A 15,264-nucleotide genomic window follows, 5' to 3' on the forward strand; every position below is an offset into this window, starting at 1 on the left:
ATATACAGTCAGGTAGTGCCAAATTAAAAAAATATGTTTAGAAAAGTTGAACTGTAAGTTGGTTGTTTGGAGCTTAGAAAGCATGTTCCCAAAGGAAAGCTGTTACAAATGTTGGGCAGATTCCCAGTAGCCCTCCTAAGCCCATTGAACCCCACTATAGGAGTCCCTGCGCTGTGTAAAAGGTTAATGCGTTCAGCTACTAGCCGTACAGTTAGTTGGAGGTTTGAGTCCACACAGAGGTACCTTGGAAGAAAAGTCTACCTCTGAAAAATCAATCATTGGAACCCCTGTGAGCACAGTTCCACTCTGACACACGTGGGGTGGTCATGAGTTGGAAATGGTTCTACAGCAACTGGGTTGGTTTTTGGTTAATCACAGATTGGTAAGTCTTCGGCAGTGAGTTCAGAGAGCGTTTATTCCAAGCCCCTCACTTCCCACGTAAGGAAACTGAGGTCCAGAGAGGGGAAGTGATTTGCCTTCTGTGCAGATCTATCCCCAGCTGTCTGAGTACAGTACAGACTAGGGCCACACTGCCTGTAATGTAGTGGTGTCAGTCCTCGGCTGACTTTAGGGAGAATAATGAGAATCGCCATCAGGACCGGCCCAAAGCTGATTCCCATGAGGTGGAGGTCAGACATATCTCCACCCTCCAACCTTTCCTTAGCAATCCTGACCCCAGCTGTCCCTCCCACAGCACTCTACTTCTCTGCTGGGTTCGATAATTCATTGCAATGGCCACACAGAACTCACAGACCATACTCACTATTATGGGGTTTATTAGGGAAGTAACAGTTTACAGTCCAGGTTCAGGATCAACTTTGAAGTAATAGGAACAACTCAGGGGACAGGATACAGTCTGTCAATCAGGATCGCTTCCAAATTCTCAGCTCCTTCTCGGCTGTGCCAGCAGGCAGGCAGCCTCGCTCTCAGCCTCTGTCCTGCTTGGGCAGGAGTTACAGTTCTTCAGCCCTGCCAGTAAGTACCCGGAGGCACCCCATTCCACCAGGAAGTCTGCTGCCCTAAGGCACTCAGCTCTCTCACTCCGTGGTTCAGCAAGCCCTCCGTGGCCACCTTGCTCTGTGGGCTGAGAAGCCCACTGCAGCTGTCATGCGCCACTCTCCTGGTTCTTGCCACTCGCGCCGTCTTGTGCCATCTCATGCTGTCTCCTGGGTTTAGGAGGTTCTCAGCACAGGACCGTGGGTCCAAAGGACACACTCTGCTCCCAGTTCTTGTTGATGGTAGTGAGGTCCCTCTCAATGTTTGTAGGATTTGCTCTTTTAAGCCTAGTGGGATGGCAAAACTGACCAATCCCACAGGCACTTTATTTGCATAGTCCCTGTCCAATCCCTGCAGGAGTTTTACACACCTTATTAGCATAGTCCCAGCCAATCATTTTGTGGGAGCTAAGAGACCACGGCTAGAAAGGCCATATAAAAGCCATTTACTGCACTGCACTTCTCAAACTTGAACGTGCCCATGGTTCCCTGTGGAGACTCTTCTTCAGGGGGTCACAGGTGGGACCTGAGATTCGGCATGTTTAGCCAACTCCCAGGTGATGCTGAGGTTGCTGGTCCTCCACTCACATTTTGAGAAGCAGGAGGCTGGTGGATGCTGCCAGCCAGGGTTAGCCAACATGGGGATTCGGAAGCTGAATGATGCAGGCCCCCTTTCCATAGACATAAATATTCTCAGTAAGTAGAGGACACTACCAAACTTGACTGGGAACTAATCAAGTGTCTGTGTGCAGATTAAAAACAGTAGGAGTTGAAAGAAAGATGTCCATGAGCTAATTGTCCTTAAACAGCAAGAACTTCAGAGCTGTGCTTAAGCTTTTGAGGACAGCTACAATTTGCTCTTTGAATGAGGGTACCTTAGTTTATTACAGACATTATTGCCTGTGAGCAACAATAATGAGCTAAAACTTCACATGTAGGTGCTAACAACACGCATCTTTGCAATAGTGAGAACTACCTGGTGAATTAACACTTAATCTTCCCACTCCTTTCTAGTCTGGATGTCTTCTCTTTTTGTCACTAGGCACCAGAATTTAGCCAGGGTTGAGTAGAAGTAGAGACAAATCTTGTGTTTAAACCTCCCTGCCCCCCCCCCCCCGCCCCATTTACCTAGAAGTCCTATTCCTCTACTGCAGAGTTCAGTTGGCCTCCAGGAAGGAATACAGTTGGCCCTTCCCTCTCCCTACAGCACCGTGTGTTTTTCAGTGCTTTGCCTTTCTCCAGCCCCATTAAAACTTTTCTGTTGAGTGCCAGGTGACCTTGGGGCCTTCTGACCCAAGTAGTTGGCTACTGAATCTCTGTGGGGTTAATGGCCAATGTTATGGACTGAATTCTGTCCCCCAGAAAGCTATGTTGAAGTCCAAACCCATAGGGTCTTTGAAGATGTTATCAGTTCATTTAAACTGGGGTCATACTGGAGCAGGGTGGGCCCTAACACAGCATGACTGTTTTTACAGAAAAAAGAGAGACGCAGAGACACACACAGGAGAGAAGCCATTGAAGATGTGTCTCCAGGTGAAGGAATGCCAAGGAACACCCAGAGGCTGTCAGAAGCTGGAGGAGACCAGGAAGGAGAGAGAGCATGGTCTTGCTGATGCCCTGAATTCGGACTTTGGGCCTCCAAAACTGTGAGGCAATAAGTTTTTGTTTTTGTAAGCCCCCCGCTTTTTGGTATTTTGTTACGGTAACTCTAGGAGACTAAGGCAGCCAACAATGAGTTAACAGGGACCTTTGCTGGCTCCTTGGTTTCTGAAGCACATTTCCATTTCAGCAGAGGCTGTAGCCAAACACAGCTGCAGGTTATCGTTGTTTTCCTGCCTGCCAGCTCTGTGATTTCTGCAATATGTACTCAGTACTTTTATTCAAAGAAAGGCCCTTTCCTAAGCAACTGAAATTAGACTCCGCTATGTAGGATCTGAGAGTCCTGGTGGTGCCAAAGCACTCAGCTGCTAACCGAAAGGTCAGTGGTTTGAACCTACCAGCTGCCCCTTGGAAGAAAGACGTGGCAGTCTGCATCGGTGAAGATTACAGGCTTGAACCCTATGGAGCAGTTTTACTCTGTTTTACCAGGGACCCTATGAGTTGGAATCGACTTGACTGCAATGAGTTTGGTTTGGTTTGTATTTAGGTAGGATCTGGAAAAATGATGGCAAAATGTTCTTTATTTTAAAAATGTTATTAACTTACCGATAATGACAGGTGGCCACTGAGAAATCTTGTTAAAATAATAGGTGTTTAGGTATTTACAGTGATACATGCAAATGCTTAAACAACAAAATGCTGCTGCTCATATCAGAGCCGTCGTAGCACAGTGGTTAGCTCGGTGTTAACCAAAAGGTTTGGCAGTTCCAACCCACTCCTTGAACTGCCGACCTCTTGGTTAGCAGCCATAGCACTTAACCACTGCACCACCAGGGTTTCCTTTCATCACTGGGCACCAGAATTTAGCCAGGGTTGAGTAGAAGTAGAGACAAATCTTGTGTTTAACCCCTTTGTTTACTCTATCTATAGGGTTGCTATGAGTTGAAATTTACTCGATGGCAATGGGTTTGACTGCTCATATCTTGATAAACTCTGAAGTGTCCTTCTAATTAGCCTCTTTTAGTCTTGCTCCCCTTTTGTATATACTCACACTTTGCCTGGGGAGCTTTATTACTCTCCCCCCCCCCACGAAGCCAAATAATACGATACAGCCATGCTGGGCGCACAAGGAGAGGGCGTCTGTCTGTGAATGTGTGTGTGTAGCTGCGTGTGGGGCATTAAAGAACTGATTCTTCATCTTCTAAAATAGGAAGTCAGCGGAAAATGTCTAAAGCGGAAATGCCACGGAACAGCAGTACAAGGACATTTATTCAGAAATGTGGAGCTAAATAGCATAGGAAACAATTTTCAAAGCTGAAAGTGCTGTCTCTGGGAAGACAGAAGCAAGAGTGGGAAGGTTGGGCAGGAACCTTCTCAGCATATGTCTTACAGTAATGGACTGGGTTTAATACTTTTACACTGGGTGTACCCCTGTAACCCGGAGAGGGTTCTTGTCCTGTCCTATTAGCCCATCGAAATAAAACGGATTTCACACCACCGGTTGTGATGGAAACAGAAAGTGGGAATTTATTGTCTGCACTGACAAGGAGCAACGCAGGGTCTAGGGACCATAAGGCCACGTGCTAGCTGTCTGAGGGGGTTGGAGAGCTTTTTATTTCCAGTGGCGTCTGGGAGTCGGGTTTAGTGCCCAGAACTCTCCGCCCTTAGCCCTCCCTTGTCCACCTTTGGAGGTTCAGATGTTGAGTCATGTCAGTGATATTCAGGTCCAAGGACAGTCTGAGGACACAGCTCTTCAAGTCCCGCACACGCTCCAAAATCTTGGTCTCACACGCGCAGGATTCTGGCACCAAATTCAAACTGCAGTTAGGGCCACAGCGTGGTGGGGCCAAACAGCAGTCAGAAGCTGTGGCTTGGCTGGCTGGGATGGGGGGCAGGTGGGGAGCTGCGGCCAAGTGGGGGGAAGTCTTGGCAGAGGCTTCGCTACCTTGAGAAACATTACAATTAAATTTAAAAAGAATATGTACTATCCCCGAAAAACATTCCTTTTTTTTTAATGAACACACACACACACACTCACACACAGACACACACACACACACCCTGGTATGTAGACTGAAAAATCAAAGAATCAACCAGAAAAAAAAACAAGTCCCTTAAAGTGGAACGTTAATGGGGTCTGGTTAAGCAAAGAGACCAGTAAACCAGTTGCCATCAAGTCAGCCCTAACTCATGGTGACCCCCATGTAGAACTGTGCTCCTCAGGGTTTTCAGTGTTTTTGTGGGGGGGTAGATGGCCAGGCCTTTCTTCCGAGGTGGACTCAAACCTCCAGCCTTTTGATTAACAGCAGAGTGCTTAGCCATTTGCACCACCCGGGAAACCTGAATGAAAAGACATGCGCTGAAAACACAGTTCCCAATTTCCTTCCTGCTGAGAGTCATTTTGCAATCAGTGTGCTTGTGCCCTGGGTCCTCGAGCCCGGTCTCGGTCTCGACTGTGCTTGGATTAACACTGTCCGTCAGACCAGAGTACACCTGCTTCTGCAGTGCTCAGGATGACACCAGGCAGGGTTTATTTCTGGGAAGAATGAACCAAAGTAATACAGCTTTGATTATTTTCAGAGGAAACAGGGGAAAACATGCAAAATGCAAATACAATATTGTTTATGATACATTCAAACATTATTTCCCTAGTGTGAGCCCCTTTAAATATACTGCTTCAGGCAATGAGGCTCATATGGTTTTAAGCCCATATTACAACTGAGAGCTGAACCGAGGTCTGATCTGATCGTTGCTCTGCTACTGGGGAAGTTTAATGATAGTTAGAAATGCTTAGTGGTTCATTCATTTTGTCAGAATTGCAATTCCCAAGGTGACAAATTCTGCAGTAGAGTAGCATACAGAACACGGCAGGTCACGTCGGATGACGAGGAATCACGAGAGCAGCTAACACTCCATTTAAAAGAGACCTTTTGTGCTAAGGTTTGTTTTCCATGGCTTTGAGTTCAAGGACAATTTATAAACGTTACAGCTGAAAAGTGCTCTTGAAGGTCATTTAGTAACATTCCCTCACTTTGTAGTTGAAAATATGATCCCAAGGAGATTGAGAATTGCTCAAGGTCGGTCAGTTATGTACGCATCCAGAAATACTCTTCATTGTGCATCTACTATGGAACAGGGAGCCCTGGTGGCAGCGCAGTGGTTAAGAGCTATGGCTGCTAACCAAAATCGGCAGTTCGAATCCACCAGCTGCTCCTTGAAAACCCTATGGGGCAGTTCTACTTTGTCTTATAGGGTCACTATGAGCCAGAATCGACTCGAGGGTAATGGATACGGGTACTATGTAACAGACACTGCGTTCAGTGCTGAGAATCAGGGAGAGAAGTGACAATTCCAGCCCCCAAGGAGCCACTCCCTGGAGGAGATGGTAGACAGCCGTAGCAACTACAGCACAGTGTGGGGAGGCTCTGACAGGCACATGTGCAGTGTGCCTACCCTGTGAGCACCAAGGCTTGGGCTCAGGCTTAGGCTGCAGCATGCTAAGTTGGTCTAGGAAGGCTTCCTGGAGGAGGTAATGCTTGAGTCAAGTCTTGAAGGACCAGGAGGAGCTGGGCTAATAAAGAAGGGGCTGGGAAGGACGGATTGGCATTTCAGGCTGAGGGAACAGCTTGTGCAAAGAGGTCCATACGTTTGAAAAAGCATGATGCATTTAAGCAACTATGAGTAAGGCCCCTAGAAGTCACATGGGAGAGAGGTAGCAGGGTCCCATTCATGTAGGGCTTTGACGCCAGTGCTAAGGAGTTTGGGTTTTGTCCTCAAGGTAACATGGTTAACCAGTGGTGGCGTTTAGGTGTTAAGATCTTTGAGTCACAATTAGATAGAAAAATAGCTGCCGTCAAGTCAACTTCAACTCACGGTGACTTTCTGTACAACAGAATGAAACATTGCCTGGTCCTGTGTCATCTTCGTGATGTTCGAGTCAGTCATTGCAAATGTTGTACCAATCGATCTCCCTGAGGTCTCCCTTGCCCTCACTGGCCCTCTGCTTCATCCCGTGATGTCCTCCTCCAGCGACTGATCCCTTCTGATGTGTCTAAAGCAAGGAAGTCAGACGGTATTCTCCGTGTTCTCCGGTGATCCGTTAGGTTTTCACTGGCTCCGTTCCGGACTTAGATCACGAGGCCTTTCTTCCTCTCGTCTTAGTCTAAAAGCTCAGCCGAAACGTGTCCACCATGGGTGGCACAGCTTTCTGCATCACAGCAACATGCATGCCACCACAGCACGATAAATTGATGGTAGTGGAGTCACGATTAGTTGGGTATTTTTAGAAAGATTAATGTGGCAGCATTTTGGATAGATTGGGGTGGGAATGGGAGCTGAAAGACGAACCTGCGTTAACCAAGAGGAGGAAGAATGAGGACATGACGGTGAAAAGGAGATGAATGGAAAGACACTAAGTGAGTTCCTGGATTGGTCAGTAAAGTCAGCAGAGAAGGGAGTGGCCTGTGGTCACCCTTGGTCTCTGTGCCGGCCTGGCGTCTGCTCCTCAGATCCACTCCCACCTTGCTTCTCCCTCTCTGTGCCCTGGAGGCTGTGTCCATGGGCTCCCCTTGCCCTCCAGCTACAGGCTAGGCTTGGCCAGTGGGAGGCCTCAGCAGGAGATCTGGAAGTTGGATACTGGTGCTCCTGGCCCATTCCTGCCAGGCCAGCACTGGCTGCATGTATCCCTCTGCTGAGGGCGCCGCTCTTGGAGGGCAGCCTTTTTCTACAACTGTCCTCTCCACATTCCAGCAGCCCATGGGGTCTAGGGACAGTAACAGCTCTGCCTGCACCAACCCTTGGTACTTTTCTTAGGCCCTGCCCACACCTCCATAGTCCCTTTATTAAACTCTCCTCCAATTAGCCAGTTTGCACATGATACCTGTTTCAGCCAGGACCCTGACTGCTACAGCCGCTGGCTGGGTGACTGGAAGGAGGTAAGCTTAGTATTAGAGTTACTTTCCACCCATACCACCCGCCCACCCGAAAACCGTCACATCTTGTAGTTCAATCTCCTAAACTTCCTTCTCGCTCCACCCCACAGTCACTGGTCTAATTGAGGACTGCATTTTAGGTGTTTTCCTTGCTACGTCCTCTTTCCCAGCCTCTATGCTCGCTCCTCTTCCCATCCACATCCCCCTCCCCCCACCTTGCTACCCGATATTACCGGGTAGAAACACCAGGTTCTAACTCGGCATGACTCGTATTGACCAATAAACAAGAGACTGAGGTGGGACAACAGAAAAGGGACCTTTATTTCTTTATACAACGAAATGGAGTCAGTCAGAGTTACTGCTGCCAGGACTGCTCGCCAAGGGCAGGCAGGTTGCTTTTAAAGGGGTTTGCACATAGGGAGTTACACCAGCAGCATTCTTAATCACACTACGCAGGTGCAATGGGGTTTACAGATAACCATCAAGGAAAAAAAAAAATTTTTTTTTTTTTTTGAAAAAAGCAGGATTCAAATGCAAAGCTGGGGGGGAGAATGGCGGGCAGAGCCCAGCAAAGGAAAGGATTTTTCAGTACAACACTGTAGGGGAGGAAGCCAGGTAAAGAATACAGCACTGTGGGGGTTCTGTCTCATCCAGTCATCCTGTTCACTTCCTGGTCAAAAATCCTGACAGGCTTGTCAGCAGGACTTCTCACAGAAAATACCACCCAGGAACCAGTCGCTGTCAAGCAGACCCTGACTTATGGTGACCCCATGCGTGTCGGAGTAGAGCTGTGCTCCACAGGGTTTTCAGTGGCTGATTTTTCAGAAGTAGATTGCCAGGCCTTTCTTCTGAGGGACATCTGGGTGGACGTGAACCTCCAAACTTTTGGTTAGCAGCGAGCTCTTTAACTGTGTGCGCCACTCCCAGTGACTCATAGTCTCCATCTTCAGGGTAAATAAACTTCAGAAAAAAAGAGCAGGAAGATAGGGAAGGAAGCAGAGAGAGGAGAGATGCGGGCTCATTTTCCTTTCATGATTAAAGCAAAAATCATACAAAGCCAATAATAGAAATCGAATGAAGTTTATTTAATATACAATTTGCAAATCAGGGTAACATTTGGCTAAAAAACCAACCAAACCTGTTGCCATTAAGTCTATTCCGACTCATAGCTACACTACAGAACAGAGAACTGCCCCTTAGGGTTTCCAAGGCTACGGTCTTTACAAAAGCAGGCTGCCACATTTTTCTCCCTCAGAGTGAGCTGCTGGGTTCAAACTGTGACCTTTCCATTAGCAGCCGAGCACTTTAACCACTGCTTCACCAGGGCTCCTTCAACATTTGACTAAAGAGTCAAAAATGTTCCAAAGATGAGAGAACCTAGAAACACCTTGTATCAGATCCTACCAGTGAAAACAGACTGATAAATCTGCGATCAGGAAGGATTTTCATACAACATTGTCTTGAATGAAAATATTTACCCTAATAATTTACCCTAAATGTGGCTCCCAGTCTGACCCTTGGAGTCTGTTTCCTGAAACTGTTTGAATTCTTCAAAACAGCGCCAAGCCCAAAGGCAAAACAGTCTGACTAGCTTATCTAGACCATTGTTTGACTCAAAGGTGACCCCCAGGAACCAGTTTCTTCCAGGCTCAAGGTTCAAAAGGGTACCCAAGGGCAAATGGCCTGGGTGGGTCAATCCAACTCCATGGATGCAGAAATCTGGATTCCAGGAGGATGAAAACAAGTTTCTCAGGATCAAGAGTTGCCTTCAGGCAGCTTAAGGAAAAAGCACCTTTCCTGAGCTGTCTTTTCCTCCATCCAAAAGGTGAGAGCTCTCTCCTTTGCTTCCTCAGCAGAATAGATCATATAGGCCTCTGCTGCTCGGTGGGTCCCTGCCAAAACTGGCAAGCATGGAGCTTTTTGGGAGCAGAAGTGCCGCACCACCACCTGGCTGGCCCAGGCACACAACTGGAAAAGGGGCTCGCTCCTGCACAGGGAAACTGATACCAAGCAGAAGTGGCACCTCAGCATTTGCTTTTCCACTTTCCTGGATGTTTGCAGGTTTATTTAGACGCACTGGTGTTCACGCAGGCGCACATTTATTTAAAGCCAGAGATCATTGTTGGTTAGGCTTGGGGGCAGGAGTGTCACGTGGTCCCTGCCCAGGAGGTTTCCAATCTAAGTAAAAGAGACAAAATTCAATGAAAGAAAAAAAATATATCCCAGTAAATGAGATGGTGCTTTAAACCTCAGTGGGGGTGAAGTTATTGGCTTTTCTCTTTTTATTCATTCTTTTTTGCCTTCAGGGTAAGCTTCCAACACTACCCTGCCAGGAAAAAAGCTTTAAGTGTGAAATGCTATGTTAATACAAGTTGATGGTGTCCATTTTAATGGAACAAAGCAATTTTAAGTAGAAAAGGCCGCCAAGTATTGAGGTTGCTTTTGACTCAACCGCAATGACGGAGGCTCAGTCTCCTCTCCCTGGGGGGGCGGGGAGGGGCATTCCAGGGTAGAGATGGGGTACAGGCTTTGTGCAGCTGGTTCTAGGTGCCCCTGGCTTGTGCCACCACCCGCTTGATCCTTGCTGCCTATTGCTGTGGGGAGCTGCGATTCCTGCCCTTGGGGGCTCCCACACCCTATTCTTCACCTTTGGAATTTCCAGTCCTCCCTCTGTGTTGCCCCTTCCCAGCAATGTGTTGCAGCTACAGTGTCGGCATGATTATATTGGCTCTTCAGAACGCAAGACACACATTCAGTTTATCCACGTCAATGGCGGGTGATTGAAGGGTATGAATTGTGCGTTTTCCATCCGTGTATCTCCAGTGCCCAGCCCATAAACCAGATCTGTTGCTGTGGAGTGTATTCCTACTCATGGAGACCCTGTGTGCGTCAGAGCAGAGCTGTACTCCACAGGGGTTTCAATGGCTGATTTTTTGGAAGCAAATCATTAGTCCTTTCTTCCGAGGTGCCCCTGGGTAGACTCAAACCTCCAACCTTTAGCAGCTGAGCACGTTAACTATCTGTGCTACCCAGGACTCCAACCTCATGTGCTTACATTAGGCCAATTCTCAGATGATAAAGCTAAGGCACAGAAATGACTTCTGAGAAAAGACAGCCATGTGAAGATGGAGCAGACTGGAGCGATGCTACCACAAACCAAGGAATTCTCGGGGCTTCCAAGGCCTCCACCCAGCACGTTGGCCTTGTGGTTAGTTCCCATCCAAGGATGCGTTGAATGCAGGACCAAACCTCGGAGTAAATAGCACCACCTCGGAATGCTGCACAAGAGGGGTTGTTCGGAAGGCTCTGGCTGATGCAATAGAGTTATGATGACCTCAGTAGTTATTTATTAAGTATATTAACCTAAGTATTTTTGACGCTATTGAAACACAACAAAGAAGCCCTGAAGGTTTACTCTAGACCCTTCCAGGAAGGCAAATAGGCCAAGCTCCCTCTACAGCACTCAGTGATGCGGAATACAGAAGACATTCTGAGTCTTACAAGAGATTGTCCACAAGGAGGGGTCCGTTCTTATTCCAAACGAATTATCATTTTTATCCCCACAAACTCCTGGAAGTCTAGCCATGCCCAGGAGTTTAATTTCAACTGGTGGTTATGCCAACTGCTCGGGGTCACGAGCTCTAGAGTCTGTCTCCCAGACCAGTTGGGTTGCAGGCATTCTTTTCTTAGGTTGACAGATGAGGTTGAATGAAGGACATGCTTTCATTTATCCTGTTCCCTGTAATGCTACATGGAAGGCAGAATGTGAGCAGGTACCGGCCTGGGAAGGGCACAGATGGCTAGTGTGGTCTTGTCCAGGCATTTGGCATAAGGATGATACACTAGCGTTTATGTGTCAATTTATATTCTTAAAGTGTTTTTGGATATAAGGTCCTAATTACCCCTTGCAACAACCCTGCAGGTAAAAAGTATTTTTACCCCATTTACAGGCAAGAAAACGGAGGCATGTAGAAATTTAGCGACTTATTGTAGCACGGCTTAAAAGTGGTGGAACTGACAAAACGGATCAAGGACCTAAATGTGAAAACTAAAACCATAATTCTTAGGAGAAAATGTAGGGGTGAGATTGTGGGACTTACAATTTAATGATAGACTATCGGTTAAGGCAACAGAAGTTCAAGTAGCAAAAAATAAAATAGACAGACGGGGCCTCATAAAAACTGAATACTTTTGTACAGTGGAGGACTTTGTCAACAAAGTGAAAAGACAAACTATACGCTGGGAGAAATTTTGGGGAAGCATATATCAGACAGGGGCGTAACAGCCAACATATGTATGAAACTTCTACAACTTAACGACAGCCAAACAACCAATCAAAGAATAGGCAAAGGACTTGGACAGTTCACCAAGGAGGATACTCAAACGGCCAAGAAGCACATGAACAGATTCCCTTCATCATTAGCCGTTGTTGTTGTTTTGTGCTGTTGCGGCAATTCCAACTCAGAGTGACCCTATACGACAGAGTAAAACTGCGAAGAAGGGTTTCCTAGGCAATAATATTTATGGGAGCAGATGGCCAGGTTTTTTCTCCTGTGGACTTTCTGGTTAGATTCAAATGACTGACCTTTCTGTTAGCAGCCAAGTGCTTAACCATTGCATCACCCGGGCTCCTTACATTAGTCTTACATTAAAAAAAAAAAAACTCAAACCCGTTGCCATCGAGCTGATTCTGATTCATAGCAACCCTATAGGACAGAGTAGAATTGCCCCATAGGGTTTCCAAGGAGCAGCTGGTAGATCCAAACTGCCAATGTTTTGGTTAGCAGCTGAGCTCTTAACCACTATGCCACCAAGTCCCCAGCCTTACATTCACACACTCACCCCCAGTGCCGTCGAGTCGATTCCGACTCACAGCGACCCTATAGGACAGAGTAGAACAGCCCCATAGAGTTTCCAAGGAGCGCCTGGCAGACTTGAACCGTCAACCCTCTGGTTAGCAGCTGTAGTCCTTAACCACTAGGCCACCAGGGTTTCTAGCCTTATATTCAGGAGATGCAAATCAAAACCACAATGAGATAGCACCTCACCCCCGTTAGAATGACAATGACCACAAAAAAACAGAGAACAGCAAGCGTTAGCAATGTTGTGGAGAAACTGGAACCCTCATCCATTGCTGTAAAACGGTACAGCCACAGTGGAAAACAGTTTGATGTTTCCTCAAAAAGTTGAACATAGAATTTGTTATATGACTCAGCAATTCCAATCCTACATATATACCCAGAAAAAGTGAAAGCAGGAATGAAAACAGAAACCTGAACACCATGCTCATTACAGCACTCGTCACAATAGCAGAAAGGTGGAAACAAGTGAGATGTCCATCAGCAGAGGAATGGATGAACAAAATGTGGTCTATACAAAAATACATTCATACATGCAATGGAATATCATGCAGTTATAAAAAGAAATGAAGTTCTGACGCATGCCACAATGTGGATAAACCTTGAAAACATTATGCTGAGAAAAATAAGTCAGTCGCAAAAGGACACATACTGTATGATCTCGCTTATATGAAAAAAAATATATGAAATAGAAACCAAAAATTATTAATGGTTACCAGGGGTAGGAGGGGGAGGGAGGAATGGGAGAGTTTTTGTTGGGCGCATTGCTGCTTATGGTGGAATATTTCGGAAAAGGACACATTGCATTGATCAAATCTGCTGCAAAAGACCTCTTTAAAGTGTTGAAAAGCAAAGATGTCACCCTGAAGACTAAGGTGCTCCTGACCCAAGCCATGTGTTTTCAGTTGCATCATATGCATGTGAAAGCTGGACAATGAATAAGGAAGACCGAAGAAGAATTGACGCCTTTGAATTGCGGTGTTGGCGGAGAATATTGAATATACCGTGGACTGCCAAAAGAATGAACAAATCTGTCTTGGAAAAAGTACAACCAGAATGGTCCTGAGAAGTAAGGATGGAGAGACTATGTCTTACATACATTGGACGTGTTATCAGGAGAGATCAGTCCCTGGAGAAGGACATGCTTGGTAAAGTACAGGGTCAGCAAAAAAGAGGAAGACCCTCAACGAGATGGACTGACACAGTGGCTGCAACAATGGGCTCAACAACAATTGTGGGCATGGTGCAGGACCGGGCAGTGTTTCATTCTGTTGTACATAGTTCGCTACGAGTCGGAACTGACTTGACAGCACCTAACCACAACAACATCGGTTGCAGTGCAGTGAATCACTTTTGCTTGGCTTTCTCGCCATGGTCTTGTAAATCTCACCTAAGTGATTGGGTGGGACTGTGTGATAGGGTAATTGTGGCCCACCAAAGGGATTGGTCTATTCTGCCATCCTGCTGGACTTGAAATGAGCCACCCCAGAGGCAGGAAAGAGAAGATTCCACCACCACCAAGGAAGAACAGCCAGGAGCCAGCACATCCATTGGACCCAGGATCCCTGCACTGAGAAGCTCCTGGAACCTGGAGACAGAGAGAGAGAGATGTAACACTGAAGGCAGCGAGAAGCAGTGGCAAAGACCCAGCAGCAGCAGGAGACAGTTTGGTGGGCCACCAAGAAAGAAAGCTGAGTGCGTTTGGGCAGACGCCAAGGGCCAGAGAGAAGTATGCCTGTGAGCACGCTTGAGAAGAGGCTGTCCTGATGGAAGAACTGTATCCTGAGCCTGAATTGTAACTGTTATTTCCTGAATAAACCCCGTAATCGTAAGTATTGTCTGTGAGTTCTGTGTGGCCACTGCCATGAATTATTAAATGCAGCAGAGAAGTAGAGAGTGCCGTGGAAGGGACAGTTGGTGTCAGAATTGGTAATGATGGCAGAGAGAGGAGGCATGTTTGACCTCTAACTCATAGGAATCAGCCTTGGGTTGTTAGTCTTGATGTTCCTTCCCCTTGTGAAGTTAGAGGTCAGATGTCACCCCCACACCATTTTTACAGTGGTGGACCGTTGTGACCCATAGGGTTTTCACTGGTTGATTTTCCAGAAGCAGATCACCAGGTCTTGATTCCTAGTCTCTCTTAGTCTGGAAACTTTGATGAGGCCTGTTCAGCCTCATAGCAACACGCAAACCTCCGCTGACAAATGAGTGATGGCTGCGTATGAGGTGTATTGGCTGGGTCTCTCACATGGAATTTTAGAATTCTACCACCGAACCACCATTGCTCCATTTTTGAAACCCAAGCCCATTGCCATCGAGTCAATAATGACTCATAGTGACCCTACGGGATAGAGTAGAACTGCCCCATAGGGTTTCCAAAGAGCAGCTGGTAGATTCGAACTGCCGATCTTTTGGTTAGCAGCCAAGATCTTAACCACTGTGCCACCAGGGCTCCTTTGAAAGTATAGAGATTATGAATTTATATCCACAAACTTGTATATATGAGAATGTATTTATTTGATGTATATTTCTTGAGCCTTCGCTGCATACTAGTTACTGTTTTAGCCTCAGAAGGTGGCCGGTCCTAGTGTGTCTTTGCCAAGCAGGGTGCAGGAGCCCTGAGGTTCTTCATGCTTCAGAAGTGGCTTCCTTGGGAGTCCTGACACCCCTGAGGTATCCCGAGAGTCCCTGGGAGTCCTGACATCCTGAGCAGGGATATTAGATCTCAGGCCCCTTCCCAATCTTGGAATCAGTCTTTCAATATCTTTCTTTCTGTACCCCCCAAAGATTTACAGCCTCCTCCAACATCCCACGCACCCCACCAAATAATCTCCTTGCTGCCCCTAACCAAATGCCACAGGGTACCATACTACACTATTA

Source organism: Elephas maximus, chromosome 20, assembly GCF_024166365.1.
Source record: "Elephas maximus indicus isolate mEleMax1 chromosome 20, mEleMax1 primary haplotype, whole genome shotgun sequence".
Lineage (NCBI taxonomy): Eukaryota > Metazoa > Chordata > Mammalia > Proboscidea > Elephantidae > Elephas > Elephas maximus.